The sequence below is a fragment of the Festucalex cinctus genome, chromosome 19, assembly GCF_051991245.1.
Source record: "Festucalex cinctus isolate MCC-2025b chromosome 19, RoL_Fcin_1.0, whole genome shotgun sequence".
Classification (NCBI taxonomy): Eukaryota; Metazoa; Chordata; class Actinopteri; order Syngnathiformes; family Syngnathidae; genus Festucalex; species Festucalex cinctus.
The window spans coordinates 20995070-21009396 of NC_135429.1; the positions used below are offsets into that span (position 1 = coordinate 20995070).

Here is a 14327-nt window from a genome sequence, read left to right on the forward strand (position 1 = left end):
TAAATACTTACTTGGAAATATTTAAGCCAATTGAATTTATTTCTAAACAAAGCACATTGCGAAAAACGCCAAAAATATTCAAGATTTACATACAAAAGTTGAAATTTACTGACTGGTAACTTTCAAAAACCTACAACCTCCTTCCAAGATGTTAATGGCATTGGGCTGAAACCTCTGTGTCACAAATTGAATTTTTTTTTTTTTTTTTTCAGAGGTCGATACTATTTGTCACACAGTGTGTGCATGTGCGTGTGCGTGTGCATGTTAGTTTTACAAACTATTACTCAAACTTAAGTTTTGAAAATGGCTTGCTGTCTTTGCTGATGACATGTTAATAGTTGAATAAACATGCCTTTTCTTTAGTCCCCTGAAAGGTTTACATTTTGGAGGTACACTGTAAAAACTGAAATGTTGACTCAACTTGAAAAATTGAGGTAACAATTTGCATGCTTCTTTGTAAGTTGATTTCAACTCAGCTGCTATTGTGTAAATGCCACAAGATTACAAACAACTTAATTTATTTTGCACGCTAGAATCTTAACTCATTTGCTCCCAAAAACATATAAATATGTTCTATTTTAAATGTTTTGTGTCCCAAAGATGTATTTATACGTTTTGTTGTTGTTGTTGTTGTTTTTTTTTTATGCTAGAGCATACAGAAGGCTTTGATGCAGCCTCTCAACTGCAAAGAACGGTTGAAGAAATGGTAGTCTATACAACAGCTAGTTTATATAACAGCTGGCAGAAGAGCAAAAAAAGATCAACCAGGTCATGTTGGAAAAAAAAAGAAGCTTTTACTCACATTTCTAAATGGACTATATGCACAAATCACTTCCGCATCGCCAGATGAGCGCACCCAACCTTCCGTCGCGGGGAGATTTCAGCACTGTTAACTCATTCACTGCCAATGACGACTATAGACGTCAAAATCCAAGCAAACAGCCAGTGCAAATTTTACAAGAAATTTGAATTTAGTTTTAGTTATTCATTGTTTTCATTCATAGTTATTAATCATTGTCGTTATGAATAACAACGATGACAACAATCTCATTGCTAAGTGCTACCATCGTGCGTAGAACGGATTCCTGTTACCCTACAACACGGGCGTTGACGTTCTTGTGATCGGTCTTGGTCTTATTGAGACCACATACTGGGTCTAGGCCTCCAAAAGTCAATTTTAGTCGACTAAAATTGCTCTTTATTTTTGTTGACTAAAATTGGATTAAAACTAAAATACAATCAGGTGACTGAGTTATGACTAAGGCTTTAATTAAATTTAGTCAGAAGACTATAACTAAAACTAAATTATTTTTTTTTATATATTAAAATTTTAATTTTAAATTTTCTTTTTTTTTCTTTTTTTCAAAATTAACACTGGCTGTTTGCTTGGATTTTGACGTCTATAGTTGTCATTGGCAGTGAATGAGTTAATGTGATGTAAAACTCCAATCCTAAATCCTTAACCCACTCAAAAGAACAGGGGCCGCTCCTTGCTATAACACTAAGTCTATCAGAATTTTAAAACTACTAATTAGATCTCACAGAGCCGTAATTTTAACATCTTGAGCTCCGGTAATGACGTAATTGCTTAAAATGATTACTACACGGAAATACAAGCCGTTTGAGTAGCTAGGAAAGCTTTTTTATTTTTTATTTTTTTATTATTATTTTTTTTTTATGTAAATGGGTCCACAAAATATCCGATATCCTTTGACTGATATTAAGTGTAGTGCTGTACGGTATCAGTCTAGGATGTGGAAACATTGGTATGACTGCCTGATGACTGTATAACCGTCCCCCTGTTTTTATTGTTTCTTATTGTTTTTTATTGTTTTTTGATTGTGTGTATTTTTGTTATTTGTTTGTATTGGACTCAGAGTCTGGAATAAAGTTGAATTGAATTGAATATATATATATATATATATATATATATATATATATATATATATATATATATATATATATATATATATATATATATATATATATATATATATATATATGTGTGTGTGTGTGTGGGGGGGGGGGTTCAACGTAAACTAAGGGATTTATTATTGTTTATTATTATATCGTATCATCTAAAATTGTATCGACTCGTATCGAGTCGCATCGAATCATATCATATCGAGGTACGTATTGTACTGTGAACTGTGTATCGAGATGCATATCGTATCGCCAGGTTCACAAAGATACCGAGCCCTACAATGGAGTAAACCAAATGTTGCTTTTTAGTGCTGAATACCTACTAATGAAGACAAAAGACGTCGATGGATAGCGGTAATCAACAGAAAGGACTGACAGCCCACAAACTTTTCACGGATTTGCAGCGAGCATTTTTGACGAGGTTAGTAGATCAATGTTCATACATTTTACTCGTTAATGTACACTTACTACATACACTCTAACAAAGATTGTAACTGTCATGATTCTGCACTCAGTCTGTTTTTTTTCCATTTCAGTGGCATGAGGGAGTGGGCGTGCCCTTCTGCGCCACACCTGTGTGGCATCATTAATCAAGGACTTTAAAAGGGACTGCTGTCTTCACTCGGTGTCAGATTATTTCTTGCTCGCTGTCCAGCCTCAAGTTATTCTCTAGACCTTCTTGTTTCTCAGCCACGAAGTATTGCTTAGTCCTGTTTTGTATTTGATCGCGTGTAAGTTTTTCCCACGTCGCTTTTGGTTGTACTTTGATGTTTTTTCCCTGCGCTTTATAGCCTGCATTCTGATTTCTATTTCGGTTTTACTTGCATGTTGCAAGCTCTTTATGTTATACGTTTTTTCCTGGTCTTCCGTGCCAGCGCTTTAAGTTGTGAGTTTGTTAAACCCTTGTGTAATAAATTGGTGTACTTACTTTTATCTCGGCCTGCATTTTTGGGATCCACCCCTCATCCGTAACATAATAATCCGACCAAATGGATCCCGCAGACCCTGATAAAATTAGAAACGCTTTGGCCAGCCAAGGGAAACGGGTCGGGCAAACCGAAGCCGCGCTCCAGGAACTCCGGGAAATGGTGGGTTTGCTTGCCCATCGTTTAGAGGGGATGTGCACGCGGATTGAGCAGATTGGCTCACAAAGAGAGGCGGCCACTTTACCTCCCGCTTCCGCCATTGAGGTGCCGACGCCCCTTGTTGCTTCTTCGCCGGGCGCCGCCTTCCGAGAACCCGTTCTGCCCCATCCATCACGGTACGACGGACAGCCCGGCAATTGCGGGCAGTTCCTACATCAATGTTCCCTTATATTTGACCAGCAGCCGTGTACGTATGCTAACGATAATGCTAAAGTAGCCTTTGTAATGAGTCTCTTGGCTGGCAAAGGGCTATGGGCTATGGCAGTGAGCAACGCGCAGCCGGACCTCCGGTCCTCCTTCCCGGATTTTGTGTCTGAGTGTGTTTTTGACCATCCGGTTAAGGGAAGGGAGGCCGGTGGTAGGCTTTTGGATTACACTCTGAAAGATCTGTCCGTGGCTGATTATTCTATTACTTTCCGCATTTTAGCGGCTGAAAGTGGTTTTGATGATAGTGCTTTGTGTTGCATTTTTCGCCGCGGGTTGAACTCTGTTGTTAAAGATGAACTTGCTGTCCGTGATGACACTCCTAATTTGGAAGATCTCATTGTGTTAGCAATCCGCTTGGATAATCGTCTTGGAGACCGCCATCGTGAACGCACCCAAGAGTGGGCTGGATCTGCCTCATGGACTCCTAGCTCAAGTCAGGTGCGACCAAACCTTGCTCAACCAGTGACTCTCCCAGTCTCGGGCCCGTCTGTCACCACGGAGGAACCCATGCAACTAGGAGGTGGACGGCTACTTCCCGAGGAGCAGCAACGACGCCTTCTCTCAGGTGCCGGGTTGATAGTGTTGAGACTATCGGGTAACCATGTAGAGAAAAAGAGGTTCTGTGGCCAGGCGGGTCACAGAGTGTCCTCCTGCCCAGCTAGGTCATCCCGTCCTCCACGCCAGACCACCCAGCTGGGAAGCCGACAGTTGGGGACTGGGGTTGCCAGCCCTAGCTCCAATGATTCGTGTGAGTACGGGCATGAGTGCCCCAGGACTGGGCAAGTGACAGATACTGATCGCGAAAGCCGTAGATTAGAACTAGAGGGGGAGGTGTCGGGTTATGGGAAGACCCTTAAGGTTGTGGCGCTAGTCGATTCCGGGGCAGATGATTGTTTTGTGGATCTGTGTGTTGTGGAGGCTTTGGGCTGCCCAGTGGAAACTCTAGACAAGGTCCATGAGGTCTTGGACCTTGATGGGCGCTCCCTGGCGAAAATAAGACGCGTAACCGGGTTGATAGTGTTGAGACTATCGGGTAACCATGTAGAGAAAAAGAGGTTCTTTATTATGCCCTCCCGCGCTGCTCCTGTTGTGTTGGGGCTTCCCTGGTTAAAGTTACACAATCCCGACATCAATTGGGACAAGCCAGCACTCGAAAACTGGAGCTTGTTTTGTCATGCGCACTGCTTAAAATCGGCCGATGGGGGACTTGAGCCGTTGGTTCTCTCTCCTCCCGAAACGATTTGTTTAGATGGGGTGCCAGAGGAATACCATGATTTACGAAAAGTGTTTAGCAAGGACCCCGCTCAGTCCTTACCGCCACATAGACCGTACGGCTGCACTATTGATCTTATTCCTGACACTCCTCTACCAAGTTCTCGACTGTATCCGGTGTCCCCGGCCGAGCAGGAAGCTCTATGTGACTATATCTCTAGTTCCCTGGCTGCCGGCCTAATTCGCCCCGCAAAGTCGCCTGTAGGTGCAGGGTTCTTCTTTACGGATAAGAAGGATAAGTCATTACGTCCATGTATAGATTTTCGGGGCCTTAATGACATTACTGTAAAAAATAAGTACCCACTCCCGTTACTAGACTCCGCCTTCGCGCCACTACAGTCCGTTACAGTATTTTCTAAATTGGATTTGCGCAGTGCATATCACCTAGTTCGGATACGGGAGGGGGATGAGTGGAAGACTGCCTTCAAGACCCCCTTGGGGCACTGAGTATTGTGTGATGCCTTTTGGTCTCACTAATGCACCTGCTGTTTTCCAGTGTTTGATTAACGACGTCCTGAGGGATATGCTAAATGTTTTTTGTTTTGTTTATTTGGACGATATTCTGATTTTCTCCCGCAACATCAATGAACATCGGCAACATGTTCGTAAGGTTCTCCAACGCCTCTTAGAGAATTGACTTTATGTTAAAGCAGAAAAATGCGAGTTCCACGCCAAGTCCATTCAGTTCTTGGGATTTATCATTGAGGGTGGTCAGCTCCGCGCGGATCCGCTTAAGATGCAGGCCGTAGTCGACTGGCCGATCCCAGCAACCCGTAAACAACTTCAGAGATTTCTGGGTTTCGCCAACTTCTATCGGCGATTTATACGTAACTATAGTCAGCACTCCTTACCCGTCTGACTTCAAGTAAGATCCCGTTTAAGTGGGATCAAGCAGCTGCGGTTGCTTTCACTGAGTTAAAGAATTTGTTTGTTCACCCACCTGTCTTGATTCATCCTAATACAAATCTTCCTTTTGTGTGACGCATCTGATTCAGGAGTGGGGGCCGTCCTGTCGCAGCACTCCCCGATCGACCAGAGGCTCCACCCCTGTGCCTTCTTCTCAAGATGCCTGAGTCCTGCCGAAGCCAACTATGAGGTGGGAAACAGGGAACTGTTGGCCATTGTTTTGGCTCTCCAAGAATGGAGACACTGGCTGGAGGGAACCAAGGAGCCATTCAGTTTTCACCGACCATAAGAACCTGGCCTACCTCCAATCTGCCAAGAGACTGAACTCCCGACAGGCACGCTGGGCCCTGTTCCTCACCAGGTTCAACTTTGTCCTCACGTTCTGCAAGGGATCCAGGAACCAGAAGCCCGACGCCCTTTCCAGGCTGTATGACCCCACAGCAGATGATACAAGGACAGAACCCTGCACGATGCTTCTTGGGAGCTCTACGGTGGGAGGTGGAACAGAGGATTACACGGGCCTTGGAAGGAACTCCGGTTCCTGAGGAGTGTCCAGCTGGAAGGCTGTTTGTTCCCATAGACTTGCGTCCTGAGGTCTTGCGGCGGGGACACAACTCCAAGATAGCTTGCCATCCTGGGATCCATCGAACTCTCACTCTCATCTCTCAGCGGTTTTGGTGGCCCCAGCTCAAGAGAGATGTCACAGACTTTGTTGGGGCCTGTTCAGCATGCGCGAGAAGTAAGTCCTCCCATCAGCCACCTGCAGGGTTGCTGCGGCCCTTACCGGTGCCGTCACGACCTTGGTCACACATTTCTTTGGACTTCGTCACTGGTCTCCCGACATCACGAGGTAAATCTGTTATTCTGACTATAGTGGACAGGTTCTCCAAGCTAGCCCACTTCGTGGCATTACAGAAGCTGCCATCATCCTGGGAAACTGCCCAGCTACTAATTAAACATGTGTTTCGCCTGCATGGTCTACCAGTGGACATTGTATCGGACAGGGGACCGCAGTTTATTTCACAGGTGTGGCGGAAGTTTTGCCGGGTCTTGGGAGCCTCTCATCGGGATATCATCCCCAGACCAATGGACAGACCGAGAGGGCTAATCAGGATCTGGAGGCGGGCCTCCGTTGCGTCTGCCTGCAGAGTCCCGCATCCTGGTCCTCCCAGTTGCCATGGGTGGAATATGCTCACAACACTCGTCTCGTCTGCCACAGGTCGGTCCGCATTCATGTCTGCCTATGGTTACCAGCCTCCATTGTTTCCTTCCCAGGAGGGACAGTTCGCCCTACCCTCTGTCCAGCTTCATCTCTGGAGGGCTCATCGGGTATGGCAAGAAACCCGAGCCGCATTGTCTCGCACCGCCGCCCGCAACCGACAAATCACCGATCGTCGCCGGAGACCTGCACCGGTGTATCAACCCGGGGATCGGGTCTGGCTGTCCTCACGGGATCTGCACTTGGCTGGAGATTCAAGGAAGCTGGGACCACGTTTCATCGGTCCCTTCGTGGTGGAGGCCATCATCAATCCGGTGTCCGTCAGGCTTCGGCTGCCTCCGGCGCTAAAGATCCATCCGGTGTTTCACGTCTCCCTGCTCAAGCCTGAAACTCCCAGTCCGCTGAATAACGCCTGCTGCAGTGCCACCACCTCCGAGGCTAGTTGACGGTGACCCGGTCTACACAGTCCGTTGAAGGGGGGGTACTGTCATGATTCTGCACTCAGTCTGTTTTTTTCCATTTCAGTGGCATGAGGGAGTGGGCGTGCCACACCTGTGTGGCATCATTAATCAAGGACTTTAAAAGGGACTGCTGTCTTCACTCGGTGTCAGATTATTTCTTGCTCGCTGTCCAGCCTCAAGTTATTCTCTAGACCTTCTTGTTTCTCAGCCACGAAGTATTGCTTAGTCCTGTTTTGTATTTGATCGCGTGTAAGTTTTTCCCACGTCGCTTTTGGTTGTACTTTGATGTTTTTTCCCTGCGCTTTATAGCCTGCATTCTGATTTCTATTTCGGTTTTACTTGCATGTTGCAAACTCTTTGTTATATGTTTTTTCCTGGTCTTCCGTGCCAGCGCTTTAAGTTGTGAGTTTGTTAAACCCTTGTGTAATAAATTGGTGTACTTTTATCTCGGCCTGCATTTTTGGATCCACCCCTCATCCGTAACAGTAACAGGGGTGTCGAATTATGTTTTTCAAATCACATTAACGATTGTAAATGTGAACGTGGCTTCATCCACGTTGACATTAACTTTCGTTAATGTGAACGTTCATGTTAACAATCATAAATGTGAACGTGGCTTGAGCGACGTAGTTAGCGTCCACTCCAACTGCACACACACAACTTTAGTGCGCTCAAGGGGCACGCACACACATACACAAAAAAGCAATAAAAATGTACCCCAACAACTATGAAAGACGTAAGGCAACCAGACATGACAGACAGGGCATATGGGTAAAGGAAGGATAGCTTGTTGAAACTGGAGAATGCCATTGTCAGTAGCGTAGGACAATGTTTTGAGGGGGAGAAAAAAATAAAATCTGTCAGCCGGCTCCTTTCCTTGTCTTTTTCAGCCCTCCACACGTAAGTCATCTCTTCAATTGAACATTAGTATGTTCTTTGATGTCTATACCAGTGAAATTGGCATCTCGCTAGTAGACTGTTGTGTTTACATCCGTTTAGCATCACTGGCCGACCGAGTTTGACCCTCCTCCCTAGACTCGTGAATATTAAGTGTGGTGACGTGTATCATGCTGTTCCCCATTCCGGAAATGTCAGCGATTTGATTAATTCCGTGAAAACAGCAGGGGGCAGAAGGTAGGGTCTGTTTTCAAAGCAGTCATCTCCAGTTTCTGTTACTATCGCACTCTATGAGCACCTACTAAATGCTCCACTTTTGCCGACAGGCGAACGTCAGTTGAACTAGCAGATTCCATGGCTCGATGGGCAATAATAACTTTTAATTTGTACAATAAAAGTCTCTAAGTTCCTAAATCGCTCCGTGGCCCATCCACTTCCATTCAAACGTCATTTCCTTCCGCCGTTCATGGTGGGGCAGTCACGTGATCATGTGACGTTGGTGCAAATGGTCAATAGGTGAGGTGTTGAATCTTCAGATGGAACCTGCTGGTGTTATGAGTCGGGTGTGGATCGCAGAAAACGCGGACAACAGAGCGGTGTACAAAAATTTAATAAATATAAGAGACACACACAAAATCCAAACAGAAATCGCTTGCACAGCAAGGAGAGAAAAGCTAACACAAAGCACACGCACCAACGCGGAAATAACTCAAACAAAAAGCGCTTGCACCAAGATGGCAAGGAAGCGAACTGAACGTGTTTACACCCCCCCCCCCCCCCAAAAAAAGAAAACAAAACGGGGCCGCACATCAAAAATCTTGAGACAACAAACTTACAAGGCGAGGCAAAATCGTAGTACAAGGCAAGAATCAAGGTCGAGGCTTAGGCAAGAATCGAGGTCGAGGCTAGGCTTGGGCATTGGTGGCTGGCAAGTGAATAGGCCCACAACTGCTACCTGTTTAGACTGCCTATCAAAAAAGCTGACTGATTGTATGAATGAAAATAGCTGCTTGGTTGCGTTGACACCCTTCGTGGTCAACTGGCTGTAAGACAACAAACAACTGAGAGCACAGCTTGACAGCTCAAAACATGACAGCCGGCTAACAGTTCATAACATCTAAGATTTTCATTGTTCCATTTCTATTTATTTATTTATTATTTGTTTTTCTTTTTTTTATTTTAATGATACGTTATTAGATAAGAATAGTTTATTAGTACATTAACATGATAGAATAGGGAGTAGGACGAGATCAATTATTGCTCTTCTTCCTACTGCTTAGAAATGTAATTTACAACATTGATGAATTATTGTCTTTCTTCAAATTTTTATTTTAACTTTTATTTTGTCATGTGTTAATATGTTCAATAAACCAACAACAACAACTGTGTGGTCTGTAGCCTCCTCTTCGCAGACGTTGTCAGTATTTTGAAGCAGATGTAATGCCTCTGCTGTTTATTTTTTTCATGTAGTCATGGTGACGTGCTTAAACGTGCTTGCTATGGAAATCCGACAGCGTTATCAGAGGTGGAAGAATAATGACTCGTAAATATTTTCATGTTTTTAATACAATAAAATGGCGGCATGGGAATAATATACTTACAGGAACACGAAAAGTAAAAACGCCAGAAAGGCAGAAACAGATAATTTTGAAAACAGGGTAACAACACATTGTGGTGTATTGTTACTAATGTGACTACTAGGCGGCGCTGTGGTAGGTTGTTCACATGTAGGTTGAGAGCAAACAGTTCAGTAAAGACATCACCGAAGTTGCCGTCTGCCTATACAGCTCTACACAAAAAGATGTTAACCCCTGCTATAATAAAGCCAACACAAGGTAAAGGACCACAACACACATCAAAGTTTAACTTCAAAATACAGCTCTGGTTCTACTGTTAACAAACGGCACCATTGTGCGATAGAGTTATCCCTGCGTATGTTAACAAGTTACAACAAGCTCTCTTTGGTGGTCAACATAAGAGGGAAAAAAACAAGGCAGAGTTAAACCTCTCTCCTCTTCTTCGATGCCTTGACAAATGCGTGCAACCACACTCATAAGAACAAGTGATGCACGATATGAAAAATGTCAACCGTAACGATAACTGATAATTTCCTGCTTTGTATGGTCGATACCGATAACCGATACATTTGGGGTTTTTTCATATTTCATATAGCCTTCATATAATCTGCAATTTGTTCATCCAGGAATGGAAAAACTGATGTTTTAGTTGCTCTGATTATGACAGCAAACAAATGTGTCTCTTTCAAATTTGTATTTATATGAAATGGCTAACAGATTACACAAAATACACAAAATAAAAAGTCAGTTTTTTGACACGACAAGGAGAGGTAGGACTCAGACGCAGGATAAAGGTAGGCCACCAAGGCAACAGGTTTGTTTCCGGTCGTCAGCTGTCTCCTCTCAAACTGAGAGGAGAAAGGGGAATCAAAAAGTGGAGAACTAAAAACGCTCCACTGGGGAGGAAAAAACAGGCAAAAGGTACAGTGGACAACTAAAGGCGCTCCGCTAGGGAGGAAAAAAAGGCTCAAGGCACAAGGGGTAACTAAGGGCGCTCCGCTGGGGAGGAAAAGGCACAAAAACAAGGCAAAACGACAAGGCAACGGGAACAAGGACTCGAGGACTGTGGGACGCTTCCATGCACTGAGATGTGACACTTCGGCAACGGAGGGGAGAATGCAGATGGCTTTTATTGTGTGGGTTGATTGGTGGCAGGGGGTTGATAATCATGGGCGGGCACCGGTAATGAGTGAGCGGCAGGAAGGGCAAGTGACCTGGGGTGAGAGGAGAGTTAGAATTTAAAAATATAACAGGAAACATGGACACAAAAACAAAAGCATGGGCCGCCACGCCGGTGGCGGCGTGACATTTTTAAATTAATACAGAACCACAACTGGTTTATCTGGAAAAACAAAACATTCATGTATGTATGCAATTATGCAATAGGAATGCATTTATTCAACCCTAAGTGTAATAGTGCATGAGGATGAGGTAGGTGAACATTTGGTAAAAATATATGCATTGACATTACATTTGTCAACCTTAATTTAAAAAAGTTGAAATCAAGTAAATAGACCAAATTGGTATTGCAGCAAAGCTTGTGGGTGCGTGGGTGGTTATGTTGTTTCCTGTGGACCACAGGAAAACGTGATAGAAACACAGACTGGAAAATAATAAATAAATAAATAAATAAGCAAGCTGCTTACATTTGCGTGTTTTGTTGTGGCTTGGTTACAGCCGACAGTTCCTGCTTCCTGACTCTGATTGAGAAGGACACACCTTATCGCTCTGCGATTTACTCCCTGCGGCGCAGCTGTAACAACAACTCTTCTGTTTTTACAACATGCCTAGTGGGAAAAGAACGGAAGACATTGATGAGCTAAAGACTATTATCCAAAAAATGGAGAAAACCATGGAGAAAATGGAGAAAACCATGGAGAAAAACTTGGAAAAAAATGGATAAAACCAACCAGAAACTGCTGGAAGAGGTGGTGCAACTGCGGGACGTGGTTCAAGCCCAGAAGGAGGAGATGAAAAAGAAAGACCTGCAAATTGTCATCTTGCAGGAACAGGTAGATGAGCTTGATCAAAAATCTTGTATCAACGATGTCATTATCACCGGCATTAAAGTCAGGCCGCGCACGTATGCACAAGCCACGGCCAGGAGAAGTGATGAGGATTCTGATCTTAATCCTGACAATGAATCAATGGAGCAACAGGTGATAACCAAACTTCGGGAATTTGAAATAATGGTGGAATCGCAGCATATCCAAGAGTGTTACACACTTCCATCTGGCGGGAGAAAACCACCAATGGTTTTCATGAAACTTACTGACAGAAAAAGCAAGATCGCACTCCTCAAGCAAGGCCCAAAACTGAAAGGCAAGAATGTCTTTCTAAATGAAAACCTGACCAAAAAGAATGCTGAAATCGCAAGAAAGGCACGTCAATTGAAGAAAGATGGGAAAATTATGGCAACTTGGACTGCCAACTGCAAAGTCCTCATCAAGACACAAGGGAGCTCACCAGAGATCAAAACCAGGGTTATCAAGCGATTGCTGGAGCTGGACGTCTACGATAATTAATCATGTCCCAATCAATTGACCTTATATCACCAAATTACACAGACTTAGATGATCAATTTGTGGAACATGCCTTGAACGATCCAAATGGAATATTTGACCCTGACACAAACTTTTACAACAACAAAGCGGACAAGTGCCACTACTACACTGATGAACAATTCAACAAATCAATTAATCTTATTGGTAAGCTTTCTATAATTCATTTTAACAGCAGGAGCCTATATACAAACTTTGGACATATCAAAGAATATCTGCAGAAGTTCAACAATAAAATAAACATTATTGCAATCTCAGAAACATGGATGAAAGAAAACAAGGACTTGGATATTGACTTACCTGGATATAATATGGTATGTACAAATCGAACTGGTAGAGGTGGTGGAGGGGTGGCCTTGTTTGTGGATAGCAACATTAAGTTTGATATTCTACATAATATGTCGATACAGGTTGACAATCTCATGGAACGTATTACGATTGAAATTAATGTGATAAAAGGTAAAAATATAATCGTAAGCTGTATTTATCGCACACCGGACTCTAATGTGGAAATGTTTACCGAATGTATACAAAAACTTTTGTCAACAATCCACAACAAACAAATATTCTTCTGTGGTGACTTTAACATAGATCTGTTAAACCCGAACAAAAACATGCACATTGAAGACTTCACTGATACCATGTACTCACTAGGTCTGCATCCATTAATTACATGTCCTACAAGAATTACGACCCATAGTGCTACTCTAATAGATAATATCTATACAAATATTTTGTTAAATGAGATCAATAGTGGTATATTGATTAATGATATAACGGATCATCTTCCAATATTTGCTAATTATACATGGTATCAAAATGGTACTAGACAAGTACAAGCTATACACAAAAGATTTAGGACAGAGGAGAATATTATTGCATTAAGAAATTAACTGCTGACTCAAAACTGGAGTTGTGTTTATGATGCAACTAATGTGAATATGGCCTATGGCTACTTCATAAACAAACTCGAACAATTGTATGATAAACACTGTCCAGTAAAGAGGGTTTATTTGAAACAACATTCACAATCCAAACCATGGATGAGTAAGTCATTAATAAATGCTTGTAGAAAAAAGAATAATTTATATAAGATATTTATTAACCAAAGAACTAAACAGGCAGAGGACAGATAGAAAAGATATAGAAATAAGCTAAATTCTATTTTAGGGACTGTAAAAAACAGTATTATACTAAATTATTAGATGAAAACAAAAACTTTACTTGTAAATTATGGGATATTATGAATGAAGTTATAAGAAAGAATAAAAAGGATAAACTATCTTATCCAGAATATTTTCATGTTAATAATAAAAAAGTAGTGAATACAGAAGTTATTGCAAACAATTTTAATGAGTTTTTTGTAACTGTAGGAGCTGATCTCGCCAAGAAAATTCCAGAATCCTCCTCTCACTATGATAACAGTTGTATAGGAAACCTACACTCCATGTTTTTGGAGCCAGTCACGGACACCGAGATAAGACACTTGGTTGCTAAATGCACAGCAAAATACTCTTTTGACATAAACGGTTTTGATATGATGTTACTTAAGAATATAATAAATGAAATTGTACATCCACTAACTTATATATGTAATTTATCATTTCAGACTGGGGATATTCCCAGATGAAATGAAAATAGCAAAAATTATTCCTATATACAAAACTGGTGATGTTCATGATTATGGTAACTATAGACCTATCTCAATTTTGCCACAGTTGTCAAAAATATTAGAAAAACTTTTTAATAATAGACTTGATAAATTTATAACCAAACATAAATTGTTAGATGATAGTCAATACGGTTTTAGAAAAGAACATTCTACGGCCCAAGCCCTGACTGAATCCATGGAAATAATCACGGATGCTATTGATCGAAAATTATATACCATTGGAATATTTCTTGATCTAAAAAAAGCGTTTGACACTGTAAATCACAAAATATTATTAAATAAATTAGAGAGAATGGGGATCAGGGGCACTGTATTAGATTGGTTACGAAGCTATCTAACTAAAAGATATCAGTATGTGATATTAGGTGGGAGTACTTCTAATAAAATGGAAGTTTCATGTGGTGTACCTCAGGGCTCGGTTTTGGGCCCTAAATTGTTTATACTGTATATAAACGACATATGTAAAGTCTCTACTGTGTTAAAGATG

The 14327-nt window shown here is 42.2% G+C and overlaps 1 protein-coding gene across 4 annotated transcripts in view; it reads right to left on the reverse strand.

Annotated features, from left to right (window-relative positions):
* thrb (thyroid hormone receptor beta) overlaps positions 1–14290 on the reverse strand; it is a 155936-nt gene extending 141646 nt beyond the window's left edge. For 3 of the 4 annotated variants that reach the window (XM_077506546.1, XM_077506547.1, XM_077506543.1), the window contains exon 1: positions 11254–14290. The gene's annotated coding sequence lies outside the window, so the exon portion shown is untranslated. Of the gene's footprint in view, positions 111–11253 lie in introns of those variants that run through there. The other variant, XM_077506544.1, reaches the window with a different exon arrangement.
* Positions 14291–14327: the final 37 nt, after the last annotated feature.